Source organism: Diceros bicornis, assembly GCF_020826845.1.
Source record: "Diceros bicornis minor isolate mBicDic1 chromosome 13 unlocalized genomic scaffold, mDicBic1.mat.cur SUPER_13_unloc_1, whole genome shotgun sequence".
In the NCBI taxonomy this organism is placed as follows: domain Eukaryota; kingdom Metazoa; phylum Chordata; class Mammalia; order Perissodactyla; family Rhinocerotidae; genus Diceros; species Diceros bicornis.
This window is the reverse complement of record NW_026690866.1, coordinates 22,502,346-22,515,478: the sequence shown is the minus strand read 5'-3', so window position 1 is coordinate 22,515,478 and position 13,133 is coordinate 22,502,346. Positions and strand designations below refer to the sequence as shown.

The 13,133-nt window shown below is 41.2% G+C and overlaps 1 long non-coding RNA gene across 1 annotated transcript; it reads right to left on the bottom strand.

The window, feature by feature from the left end:
* Positions 1 to 12,505: 12,505 nt before the first annotated feature.
* LOC131401768 (uncharacterized) lies at positions 12,506 to 12,903 on the bottom strand. Its single transcript, XR_009217949.1, has 3 exons — positions 12,869 to 12,903; positions 12,729 to 12,795; positions 12,506 to 12,569 (listed from the first exon to the last, which is right to left on the bottom strand). It is a non-coding gene; the product is annotated as an uncharacterized LOC131401768 (long non-coding RNA).
* Between the last annotated feature and the right edge of the window lie 230 nt (positions 12,904 to 13,133).

Genomic DNA, 13,133 nt, shown 5'->3' with positions numbered 1-13,133 from the left:
AGTCAATAATTATAACTATTATTAATCATTATATTGATATTATTATAATAATGTAATATGTAATAATATATTAATGTATAATAATAATTACACATTAATTTATAATTATAATGTACAATGTATAACATATAATGTATGCAATGATTAATAATATTATTAATCATTATACTCTTGAAGTGTGCATTCTCAGAGAATCACTGATTAGATTGAGAATGTGAAGCTCACACACAAAAAGTATGAGAGAGTGGCATGTCTGTGAATTTAATTCTCAGCCCTTGGATATCTTCAGCTGTGGTCGTCTGCACAGTGTGTACAGATAATGTAATCTTTTCCCACAGACCCACAGAAGAACAGCGCAGCCTGCCTCATGCCTGGGATGCTCTATACTGCTTGTTGGGGAGCCTCTGCTGTGAGGCTAATTGGACTCCATACAGAGAAAGATGAAAAAAGACTCTTTCTTTTCCCTCAGTTTTCTCCCGCCGAGTTTTATTAATTTTACATCCAGAGCAGATACTCTCTTCCCAGAGCCTTGGTGTTACTCTGGGATTCAGCCTTCCCAGACACCTAGTCATTTCAGCTCCCAAGGCCCAAGGTGACTGCAGAGTCATGTCTCACCCACTCCTCCCAACTTGGCCTGTTTGCCATCATGGAGGACCCATGAGTGGGGAGAGGAGCCATCAAGGGAGATTGATCTGGAAGTCCTGGTGAATCTGAGCTTCAGAGAATGAAGCAGAAAAGGGGAACCTGAGACTGCCAGGCCTTCAGTGGGGGAGGAATATGGAGGAACTGAGAGGAGTGTGATGGCTGCACAGAGTCAAGGGGAGGGATGTTTCAAAGTTTCCTAAGAAGGGAAAACTTGCACTGAAGTGGGGATTCGATTTTACACGATGGCAATATCTGTGCTGGTTTCACCAATTCTGGTGTCCCTGAGGGATGAACTGGTGTGACACCATAGGACAGAATTTGTAGTCATTTTCAGGACTTAAGGAAGGTGAAATCTTTCAGCATAGTCCCCTGTAAGCCAGTTAGGGGCCAAGTCTAGAAAGGCTCGGAGCCTGTGTCCGTCCAATGTAGGTTTGTTGTGTTCAGGCCAAGTTCCTCTGGACACCAGCTGGGAAAACGGGACATCAGACTTAGTTAGATCTACTCATCGCAGCTTCCGTAGGTAGCCATGAGGCAGGTAATAGCCCAGACATCGTCACTGGACCTCACAGTTGCCCTCCTTCTTCCGCTGACAGACAGTGACTTGTGAGGTGAGGAGAGCGCATCAGAATGGTCCAGTCAGCTGCCAAGTATGGGAGACTCCAGGGTAAGGAGATGCCAAAGCCACAGAGACCCGATGCCTCCTATGTCTCCCTCTTTGTTTTCCACTTAATTTTCACCCTCAGTCCTCTTGTCCTCCCCTTTTCCCTCTTTTGGCTCTCTCTCTCTCTCTTTCCCCTACATGTTCTAGCATAATTGAGGTATTAACGACATACAGTAAACTGCATACATTTAAAGTGAACAATTTGATACATTTTGATTATAACTTATTGAACCATCACCACAATCAGGAAAAGGAACACCCATCCATCCCAAATTTCCTCATGCTCATTTTAATTCCTCCTTCCCTGCCGTTTTCAAACATATTCTCATTCCCAGGCAACCATTGATCTGATATATGTCCCTATAGATTTTCCTGTATTTTCCAAGAATTTTTATAAATGGGATCATATACTATGTACTCATTTTTTACTGGCTTCTTTCACTCAGCATAATTATTCTGAGATTTATGCTTGTCATTGCATGTACTATGAATTCATTCCTATCCCCAAGACTTCCCTGGCAACACTGTACACACGCCTGAGTGCTTCCCAGGTTGGCGTGAGAACCAATAGTACTGCTGCATCCCCAAAAGTAAGAATGCGTCTTTGTGCAACTCTGGGAGGGGTTGGCGTCAGCCCTGGGCCTGCACATGAATGTTTTCCTGGATAGTTGGAAAGCCTACCGTGCCACTGCAGTCTCAATGATTGGTGAATGCTCAGAACCCGTGAAGAAGTCCCACCCGCCAAGCACGGAGGCTGGCATAAGCATAAGAAAAGGCAGCAGCAGATATACGCACACATGCAAATGCTTTCTGAGATGGCACAAATACCCATAGTAGTGCTGTGGTCTCACAACTGGGTACGTTTCTCTGTGTGGTGGCAGCTCTGAGCCCATTGTGAATGCTTTCCCAGTGGGTGGGAACAGCCACTGTACCCACACAACTTCCAGCATATGGGGTGGTACCAGAGACACAGCTCATGCTTCCCCCACAGCGGTAGCAGGTGGAATCTGTGACCTGATACTACCACAAATATGCAGGCAAAAGATTATTTCATCAAACACCATAAGAAACTACACTAACAATTCAGAGCAGAAGGAAATGACAAATCTCCAGAAATGAACCTTGAAGTCACAGAAATTTACAATCTAAATGACAGAAAATTCAAAATAACTGTCATAACGAAACTCAGCAAGTTACAAGAATGTTCAGACATTTCGATGAACTCAGAAATACAATTAATGAGGAAAATGAATACTTCATTAAAGAAACTGAAACTATTAAAAAAAAAACAAGCAGAAATTCTGGATGTGAAGAACATAATTGAGATAAAAAAGAATCTAGAATCCTTAAAAAATAGAGCTGATATTATGGATGAAAGAATTAGTGATTTAGAGGATAGAAATATAGAAATGCTCCCAGTGGATGAGGAGAGAGAAGTCAGATTTTTAAAAATTAAAGGAATTCTTGGAGAAATATTTGACTCAATTATAAAAGCAACATAAGAATTATACGTATTCCAGAGGGAGAAAAGAGGGATAAAGGAGCAGAGAGCTTGTTCAAACAAATAATAGCTGAGAACTTCCCAAACCTGGGGAAGAACCAGACCTAAAAGTACATGAAGCCAAGACAACGCCTAATTACATCAATGCTATAAGACATTCTCTAAGGTATATAATAGTAAAATTGGCAATAGCCAATGACAAAGAAAAAATATTAAGGGAAGCAAGACGGAAGACAATAACCTACATAGGAACCCCTATCATGCTTTCAGCATATTTCTTGGCAGAAACTTTACAAGCAAGGAAAGAATGGAATGATATATTAAAAATACTGAAAAACAGAAACTTTCAGCCAAGAATACTGTATCCAGTGAAATGATCCTTTTGATACAATGGAGAAATAAAAGTTTTCCCAAATAAACAAAGGCTGAGGGATTTCATAGCCACTAGATCTCCCATACAAGCAATGATCAAGATCGCCCTCATACCTGAAACAAAAAGAAGGCAAATGTCTACAAATCTTTGACCAGACTGATAAATAGACAGACAAAATCAGAAAGCTACAACTGTGTTTCACAACAAGGTAACAAATACTTAATTATAACTTAAAAGAAGAAGAGAAGGAAAACATCAAAAGTAACTATAAACACTTCAACTTAGTCACAAATGCACAACTCAAAAATAAATAACTTGTGACAACAATAACTCAGAAGGAGAAGAGGAAAGGGATGGAACCTGCTTAGACTAATGGAGATAAGAGGCTATCAGAAGATGAACTATCTAATCTATGAGATCTTCATACAAACCTCACAGTAACCAGCAAACAAAAAATCAGGGCAGAGCCATAAACCATAAAAAAAGAGAAAACCTCCACAGAAAACCCCCAAAATGAAATAGTAGTCAGAAACACAAAGCAAGAGAAACAATGGAAATATAGATTAGGTGGGACTAAGTCCTCATGTATCAGTAATCACTCTAAATGTAAATCGATTGAATTCTCCAATCAACAGACACAGAGTGGTGGGGTGGATTAGAAAACAAGACCCAACAATATGCCTCCTCCAGGAAACACATCTCAGCTCTAAAAACAAACAGGCTCAGAATGAAGGGATGGGAGACAATGCTCCAAGCAAATGGCAAATAAAAGAAAGTAGGTGTTGCCATACTTATATCCGACGAAGCATACATCAAGATAAAAAAGACTATGAGAGACAAAGAGGGGCAGTATATAATGATAAAGGGGACTTTCCACCAAGAGGACATAACACTTATAAAGATGTATGCACCTAACACAGCAGCATAAAGGAATATAAAGTAACTATTAATAGACTTAAAGGGAGAAATTAACAGCAACACAATAATTGCAGGGGACCTGAACACCCCACTTACATCCATGGATAGATCATGCAGAGAAAGGAAACAATAGTGGAATTAAATAAAAAATATGATCAGATGATCTTAATGGATATAGAGAGAGCATACCCTCCCAAAACAGCAGAATACACATTCTTCTTAAGTGCACATGGAACATTCTCAACGATAAACCATATGTTGTGAAACAAGGCAAGCCTGAATAAATTTAAGATTGAAATCATATCAAGCTTCTTTTCTGACCACAATGCTATGACACTTGAAATCAACTACAAGAAAAAAGATGGGGAAGTCACAAATATGTAGATACTAAAGAACACACGACTGAAGAAACATTGGATCAATGAACCAATGAAAGGAGAAACCAAAAAATACCTGAAGACAAATGAAAATGAAAAGACAACAAAACAACTCTTATGGGATGCAGCAAAAGCAGTTCTAAGAAGGAAATTCATAGCAATACAAGCGCACCTCAACAAACAAGAAAAATACCAAATAAGTAACCTTAAACTACACCTAATAGAACCAGAAAATGAAGAACAAATGAAGCCCAAAGTCAGCAGAATGAGGGAAATAATAAAAATTAGAGCAGAAATAAATGAAATAGAGACTAAAAAAAACTGTAGAAAGGATCAATGAAACAAAGAGCTAGTTCTTTGAGAAGATTGAAACAAAATTGACAGACTCTTAACCAGACTCACTAAGAAAAAAAGAGAGAAGGCTCAAAGACATAAAATTAGAAATGAAAGAGGAGAAATTACAACAGATAGCACAGAAATCCAAAGGACAGTAAGAGAATACACCGAACAACTTACATGCCACCAAATTGGATAACCTAAAAGAAATAGATAAATTCATACAACCTCCCAAAACTGACTCAAGAAGAAATAGAATAAATGAACAGACCAATCACAAGTAAAGAGATCGAAACGCTCATCAAAATCCTTCCCAAAAAACAAAAGTCCAGGACCAGATGTCTTCTCTGGAGAATTCTACCAAATATTCAAACAAGATTTAATACCTATGCTTCTCAAACTATTCCAAACAGTTGAAGAAGATGGAACACTTCTTAATTCATTCTATGAGGCCCAACATCACCCTGAGAGCAAAAGCAGCCTAGGACAGCACAAAGAAGGTATATAACAGGCCAATATCACTGATGAACACAGACGCAAAAATCCTCAGCTAAATATCAGCAAATCGAACACAGCAATATATTAAAAGGATCATATAAGATGATCAAGTGGAATTTATACCAGGGATGCAGGGATGGTTCAACATCCGCAAATCAATGTGATACACCACATTAACAAAATGAGGAATAAAAATCACATGATCCTCTCCACAGATGTAGAGAAAGGATTTGACAAGATCCAACATCCATTTATTATAAAAACTCTCAATAAATTGGGTATAGAAGGAAAGTACCTCAACACAACAAAGGTCATATATCACAAACCCACAGCCAACATTATACTTAATGGTGAAAAACTTAAAGCCCTTCCTCTGAGAACAGGAAGAAGACGAATGTGGCCACTCTCGCCACTCCCATTCAACATAGTACTGGAGGTTTTGGCCAGAGCAATTAGGCTGGAAAAAAAAAAAAAAGGAATCCAAATTGGAAAGGAAGAAAGGAAACTCTTGCTGTTTGCAGATGACATGATTGTAAATATAGAAAACCCTAAAGAATCCATCAGAAAACTATTAGAAATACTCAACAATTACAGCAAAGTTGCAGCATACAAAATCAACTTACCCCAATCAGTTGCATTTCTATACTCTACTAATGAACTAACAGAAACAGAACTCAATAATACAATCTCATTTACAATTGCAACAAAAAGAAAAAAGTTTCTAGAGATAAATTTAACCAAAGAGGTTAAAGACCTATACAATGAAAACTATAAGACATTATTGAAAGAAATCAATGATGATCCAAAGTAATGGGAAGATATTCCATACACATGCATTGGAAGAATAAACACAGTTAAAATGTCCATATTACCTAAAGTAATCTACAGATCCAATGTAATCCCTATCAGAATCCCAATGACATTCTTCATAGAAATAGAACACAGAATCCTAAAATATATATGGAATAACAAAAGGCCTCAAACAGCCAAAGCAATCCTGAGAAGAAAGAACAAAGCTGGAGGCATCACAATCCTAACTTGAAAATATATTACATAGCTATAGTAATGAAAATGCCATGGTACTGGCACAAAAGCAGACTCATAGATGAATGGAACAGAACTGAAAGCCCAGACAGAAAACCACACATCTGTAGTCAGTTAGTCTCTCACAAAGAAGCCAAGATCATACAATGGAGAAAGGAAGGTCTCTTCAATAAATGCTGTTGGTAAAACGGGACAGACACAAGCAAAAGAATGAAAGTAGATCATTATCTTCCACCATAAACAAAAATAAACTCGAAATGGATAAAAATCTTGAATCTAACACTTGAAACCATAAAACTCTTAGAAGAAAATATACGCAGTACAGTCTTTGACATCGGTCTTTGCTGCACACTTCCCAATACCATGTCTACTCAGGCAAGGGAAAGAAAAGAAAAAATATACAAATGGGACTACATGAGACTAAAAGGCTTCTGCAAGGCAAAGGAAATGATGAACAAAACGAAAAGACAGGGCCGGCCCCGTGGTTTAATGGTTAAGTGCGTGCGCTCCTCTACTGGTGGCCCAGGTTCGGGTCCCGGACGCGCACAGACTCACCACTTGTCTGGCTATGCTGAGGCCACGTCCCACATACAGAAACCAGAAGGATTTGCAACTATGATATACAATCTAAAAATGGGCTGAGGATATGAACAGACATTTTTCCAAAGAAGATATATGGAAGGCCATCAGACACATGAAAAGATGTATAACATCACTAATTATTAGGGATATTCAAATCAAAACTACAATGAGAGTTCACCTTACACCTGTCAGAATGGCCATAATTCCCAAGACAAAAAATAACAAATGTTGGAGAGGATAAGGAGAAAAGCGCACCCTCACACACTGCTGGTGGGAGTGCAAACTGGTGCAGCCACCAGGGAAAACAGTGTGGAGATTTCTCAAAAAAATAAAAATAGAAATACCATACCTTCCAGCTATCCCTTTACTGGGTATTTATCCTAAGAAATTGAAATCAACAATTCAAAGAGATTTATGCACCCCTGCATTCACTGCAGCATTAGTCACAATAGCCAAGACATGGAAGTAACCCAAGTGCCCTGCTACAGATGAATGGATAAAGAAGATGTGGTATGTATTATATACAATGGAATACTACTCAGCCAGAAAAAAAGACAAGATTGTCCTGTTTGCAACAACCTGGATGGACCTTGAGGACATGATGTTAAATGAAATAAGCCAGACAAAGGCAAATATGCATGATTTCACTCATATGTAGAAGATAAACATGCACAGGAATGAAGAGAACAGATTAGTGGTTTCCAGAGGGGAAGGGGGCTGAGTGTTGAGTGAAAGTGTTAAATGGACACATATGCATGGTGATGGATAAAAGTTAGACTACCGGTGCTGAGCACGATGTAGTCTATACAGAAATTCACAAATAATAATGAACACCCGAAATTACACAATGTTAAAACCCTTTATAATTTCAATAAAATAATTAAAAAAGAAAAAATAATTCATTATTTTTTATGTTGAATAGTATTCCAAGGTGGGGATATACCACACTTTGCGTATCCGTTCACCAGTAGATGGACATTTGTGCTGTTTTCCGTTTTTGTCTACTATAAATAGGTTGTTATCAACACGTGTATACAAGTCTGTGTATAGACATATGGGCTTATTTCCCTTGGATGGATTCCTAGGAGAGGAATGGCTGGGTAGACGTATGGAATTATTAAAGATGCATCCAAGCTATTTTTCACCAGCACTCGATGAGAGTTTCAGTGACTTGACATCTTCAACAACACTTGCTATAGTCAGTCTTTTTAATTATAGCCATTCTCAAGTGTGGTGGAATCTCATGATGACTGTCACTTACATTTTCCCAATGACTCATGTTGTGAAGGAGAAGGCAAGCTACACACAGAGTGGGAGAAAACATCTGCAAAACATATCCCTAGAAAAGGACGTGTATTTATGTTATATAAAGAGCTCTTACAACCCAACAGGAAGAAGACAAACAACACGTCATGTCTTACCAGGAGACAGCAGGTCAGGACTGTATAAGTATCAGGAGTCCCGCCAAGAAGATGAGGATGAGGTCCCAGAAAAGGAGGTCTGGGGAGACAAATGGTGGGGTGAACCACCTCCTGTCATCGCCCCAGGACTCCTGCTGACCCCACTGTGCCTCAACCATCCTTGACAAGGTTTGGCCAACTTTCCTCATCATCCAAAAACCTGTTCACATGGTTCTCTTCGATGAGGCACAACATCAAGATACTCGCCTCCTACCCTGGGCTGGGGCTTCCTGCAGGCTTACCAGACTTCACAATCAAGGTGTCATCTCTGTTGGGAGAATATTCTGGAAGTGAATGAAATGGAGAATGCATGTGAGTGTGTTTCACTCTTTTTAATATAACTTTTTAGATACACAGAAAAGTAAAGGGAACAGTCTCATAAACATCCATCATCTAGATTTAACAATGTATATTCCATCGAATTAAAACAATATTTCATCAATATATAAATTATTAACACTTTCCACTCTTGATTCATCCCACGTATTCAATGAAATATTAAAGTCAAGTAGACATCATGATGTTTCACCCAATTTTAGTTCCATCCCTAAAAAGTGAGCACACTTTGCTACAAAAGCCAAGGCCATTGTCACAGAACAAAAGTGTAATAAATTAAACCAAATTCATACCTCTGGGCACAGATGAGTGAATTTGAATGGACTTTCTTACGACGGCCAGGGGGAGAATGGGTCATCACAGTTGGCAAGCCTATGGGATCTCTCTAACTTTGTAAATTCACACTGAAAAGTGTTCTTCCGTGCCTAGAAACACATCATCCCCTTCTCCTTTATCTATTTGCTTAATATTCATTTTCTAGGATTAACCTACAATGTAATTTCCTGTAGGAAGTCTTTTCTGATTTCCACCTGCAAGTATGAGTTTGTTCACATCAAATAATTCATAAGTTTCAATTCTCTATTCTTGTTATTGTCAGCTGCAACGTAAACTCCAGAAAGGGAGGACACACAGCACCCAGTGGCCATGTGGGGAGGGGTGCAGGTCCCCCTACGTGTACATCTATCCAGACAACCACTTAGAGGTGTGCTGTCTGATATGCAGCAACAACAAGTCTCTTTTTGAGTTAAAATTAACTTTAGTTAAATAAAATAAAAATTCTAGTACCTCAGTAACATTAAAAATCAGTAACAATAAAGACGAGTCACAATACCATCCTTCGAGCACTCAACAGCCATATGCGGCTATGCACTGGACAGCACAGATATAGAACATTCCACCACTGCAGAAAGTTCTAGAACATTGGTGCTCATCTAGAGTGGGACTTGGCAAACTATAGCCTGTGGATCAGGAAACACATCCACCCCCAAACCTGTAAGTCTGCTTCACACACAGCTGGAGGCCCTCACTGACCATCTGGCCCAGTGGCTTTCAGTGCAGAGATAAGGAAACAAATGTCCAGAGAGGGGCGGTGACTAGTTTGAGGTCACAGAGCTGTCTAGGAGAAGGTGAGGGCCACCAATATTACACTGGTGTTCTTTTCTCTCTCAATGGTGGGGATAGACTGGGGGACTGTGCCACCACCTGCCAGCCTGAGAAAGTTCAATGCTCTCTCAACCCCAGGCATCCAGAGTTCCCAGAAAGGCCTCACTTCCTTTCACAATGACCAGGAAGCCTTACCATCCCCAAGGACACTCTTCCTGTCCAGGGTCAATTTCTGCAGCTGGGTACCATTCTGGGTCAGCCACAGGAATTCCTCATAGATGGCAACTCTGTCCAGTCTCGGTGGCAAGGTACACAGGGAGTCCACTACAGTGTGGTTACTGTGGGGGACAGACCTGGAAGGGCACAAAGGATGAACAAGGGTGTCTGGAATTCTACCGTGATTCTAGATACCCTGCTTTTGGGTTCTGTCCAAGAGAACTTTCTGCAGTAATGTAAATATTTGTCTGCACTACCAAATACACTCATTATTAGCCCCATGTTGTTATCAAGCACTTAATGTTGTTAGTGTGTGTGATAGAGGAACTGAATTTCTCATGTAATTTAATTTCAAGTACGTAATTTATAAATAAATAACCACAGGGAGAACATTTTTGAAACTTTGGAGTAAGGACTTTTGAAAATGCATAAAAACAATGAGAACACTGGTAAAAATGGTCAAAATCAACTTTTCAGAGCCTAGAAATTTTTCAAAGGCTTGTAAGAATCTGAGGAGGGTTTAGTGAAGACACACGGTGGAACCTTGATAAAGGTAGCAAAATTTGTGGCACTATAACTTTCACTATTCACATCCTGCTCTCACAATATCCTCCATAACTTTGAAAACCATCAGTCTTAGAACCATGGTAGCTGAGACAACCAGCAGCCAAGCAGCCATAATGGGTTTGGAGCTCTGAAAAGAACCATCCCCATCGAACTGTCACTAGCTGACCTGCCTGGCAGCTCCTTGAAAAAGCCCCATGTTCAGGGCTTGTCCTTACTTGACTCAGAGCTTGCCCAGGGTGGAAAGTCAGTCCCCAAAGCACTTGGTAAAAACAATCAGTGCTAATTGTTTTCTATTGTAGTGGCCTGAGGGAGTGATTCCAGCTGAGGCAGGTAAGAGGTGAGCCAAAAACTTAGAAGAAAAATTGAGGGAATGAGATGTCCACAGGGGGCTTTGAAAAGCGGCAGTGAATTTGTGGGCATCTAGAAGGCCACAAGGGCTCAGGGCTGTGGCAGGCCCAGGACAGACTTGAGAACATCTTAATCTCTCACCTCTAGTTGAAGGGTTGGCTTAATATCTGAAAACTTGATTATGTAATACATCATATTAATAGAATAAGGGCCAATACCACGTATTTTCAACCATGTATATAGAAAAGAATTTCACAAAATACAACGCCCTTCATGCCTAAAAATGAAAACACTCAACAAATTAGGAATAGAAAAAAACTTTCTCAACTTATCAATAGCATCGATGAAAAACACAAGGCTAACACCATATTCAATGTGAAAGTCTGAAAATTTCCCCCTAAGACCAGGGACAAGACAATGATGTCTTCCCTCATCTCATATGGTAATAACAGGTACTAGAGGTTCTAATGAGGGCAATTAGGCAAGAAAAAGGAATAAAAGAAACTCTGATTGGACGGGAAGAGGTAAAACTGTTTTGCAGAGGAGAAGACATTGTATATACAAAAACCTAAAAAATACAACCCCCCACATACACAATATGTGAATAGTATCCCATGGTGTTTAAAAAATTTAAATTGCCCCATGTGGTTAGTGGTCACTATTGGAGAGCATAGTTAGACTGCTGATATTTGTTGAAAGTCTCCAGAAGAGGAGGAGGAGGAGGATGCTGGAGGTTGGTGGCCTCAAATGTTAATGCTTTTCTCAACCCCCGGAAACCTATGGATGGATATGGCAGGATTAGCTGACAGGGATGTGGGGGAGAATGGGCACCATGTAAGTGACTTCCAGATCAAGGATGTGTCACGGGAGCTCAGAGCCATCAGCCATCAGCTCAACCAATGTTTCCAATCTCCTCAACCTACATCAAGTCGGTGACCAGGCAGGAGTGGAATATGTCTCACAGCTGGCTGCCTCTGTAGAGCTTGGTGACCTAGAACAAATGGGAGGGAGAGTGGGTGAGATGGATGTCTCCTGGGGATGCAGTGGGCCACTGGAGCCAGTGAAAGATCACAGACCTTGGGGCAAGGGAGACCTGACTTCAAATCCTGGCTCTGCCCCTAAGTCATTGTGTGACCTTAGGCAAAATACTCCCCTTTCTGAGCTTCAGTTTACCCACATGAGAAATGGGGAAGGCAGCTAGGACATCACCTCTGGAAAGTGAGAGAACCAAGACACGCAGGGAAAGTGAAGGATTGAAACAATAATGTAACAGATGTAAGTCAGGCAGAGGAATGAGGGTGCTCTCAGGGCAAGGAGAGACGGGAGAGGGGAGACCCAAGCTGGTCCTGGGTGTGTCTCTGCAGGGCAGTGTACTCCGAGGATGTGGGCTCCATGTTGCTGATGTTCCAGCTGATGCTGCGGAAATGTATTTGGTGCTCTCTCTGCATGCATAAACTCCAGGGTGCAGAGCCTGGAGCCACTGAGAGGAAGAGCAGACAGGTGGAAACTCTCAGCTCCAAGCACAGAGGCGCGGTGGACCACGGGGTCAGGGTGGTGGGTGCAGACAGCGTCCACACTGGTGGCTGCCCCATCCTTCTCAGGCCTTGGGAGAGAGGGACGTGGGGAATCTAGAGAGAGGTCCTGAAACCTCTGGGGTTTTGGCCAGAACAGGAAGGAGGAAATGGTAGGTGAGTGGGGAAACTGAGAGAGGGGTGGCCACAAAAGTGGTCATTAGGGGCAAGTGCTCAAGGGAGGGCATTACCTGAAGGAGACCAGTCTGCCACTCAAGGAGAAGGGGCCCAGGCTGCTCTTCTTGAACAAGGATCCAGCTGTGGAGGAAGGAAAGGAAGATGAGCAGGAGGGACAGGGGTTGGCGGAGGGGCTGGTTGGGATTTAACTCACCAGGAGCTGCTGGGACCAGGGTCTCACCAGGCTCTTCAGGACCCTCTCAGTGGAGTTGAACGTGGCTGAGCTGTTGCTCCTGTCTGATGAATACCAGAAGGTGGAGATGGTGCCATTGACTGTGAGGGTCTTCAGGTTGTGCCCCAAAGCTGCAAGACGAGAGGGAGAACGATGGCCATCACTGAGAGCTGGCCTGAGACCACACCAGAGTCCTGCACTCTTTATCATCTGTCGTCTTCTCTCACAGTGGCACCACCACCCACCC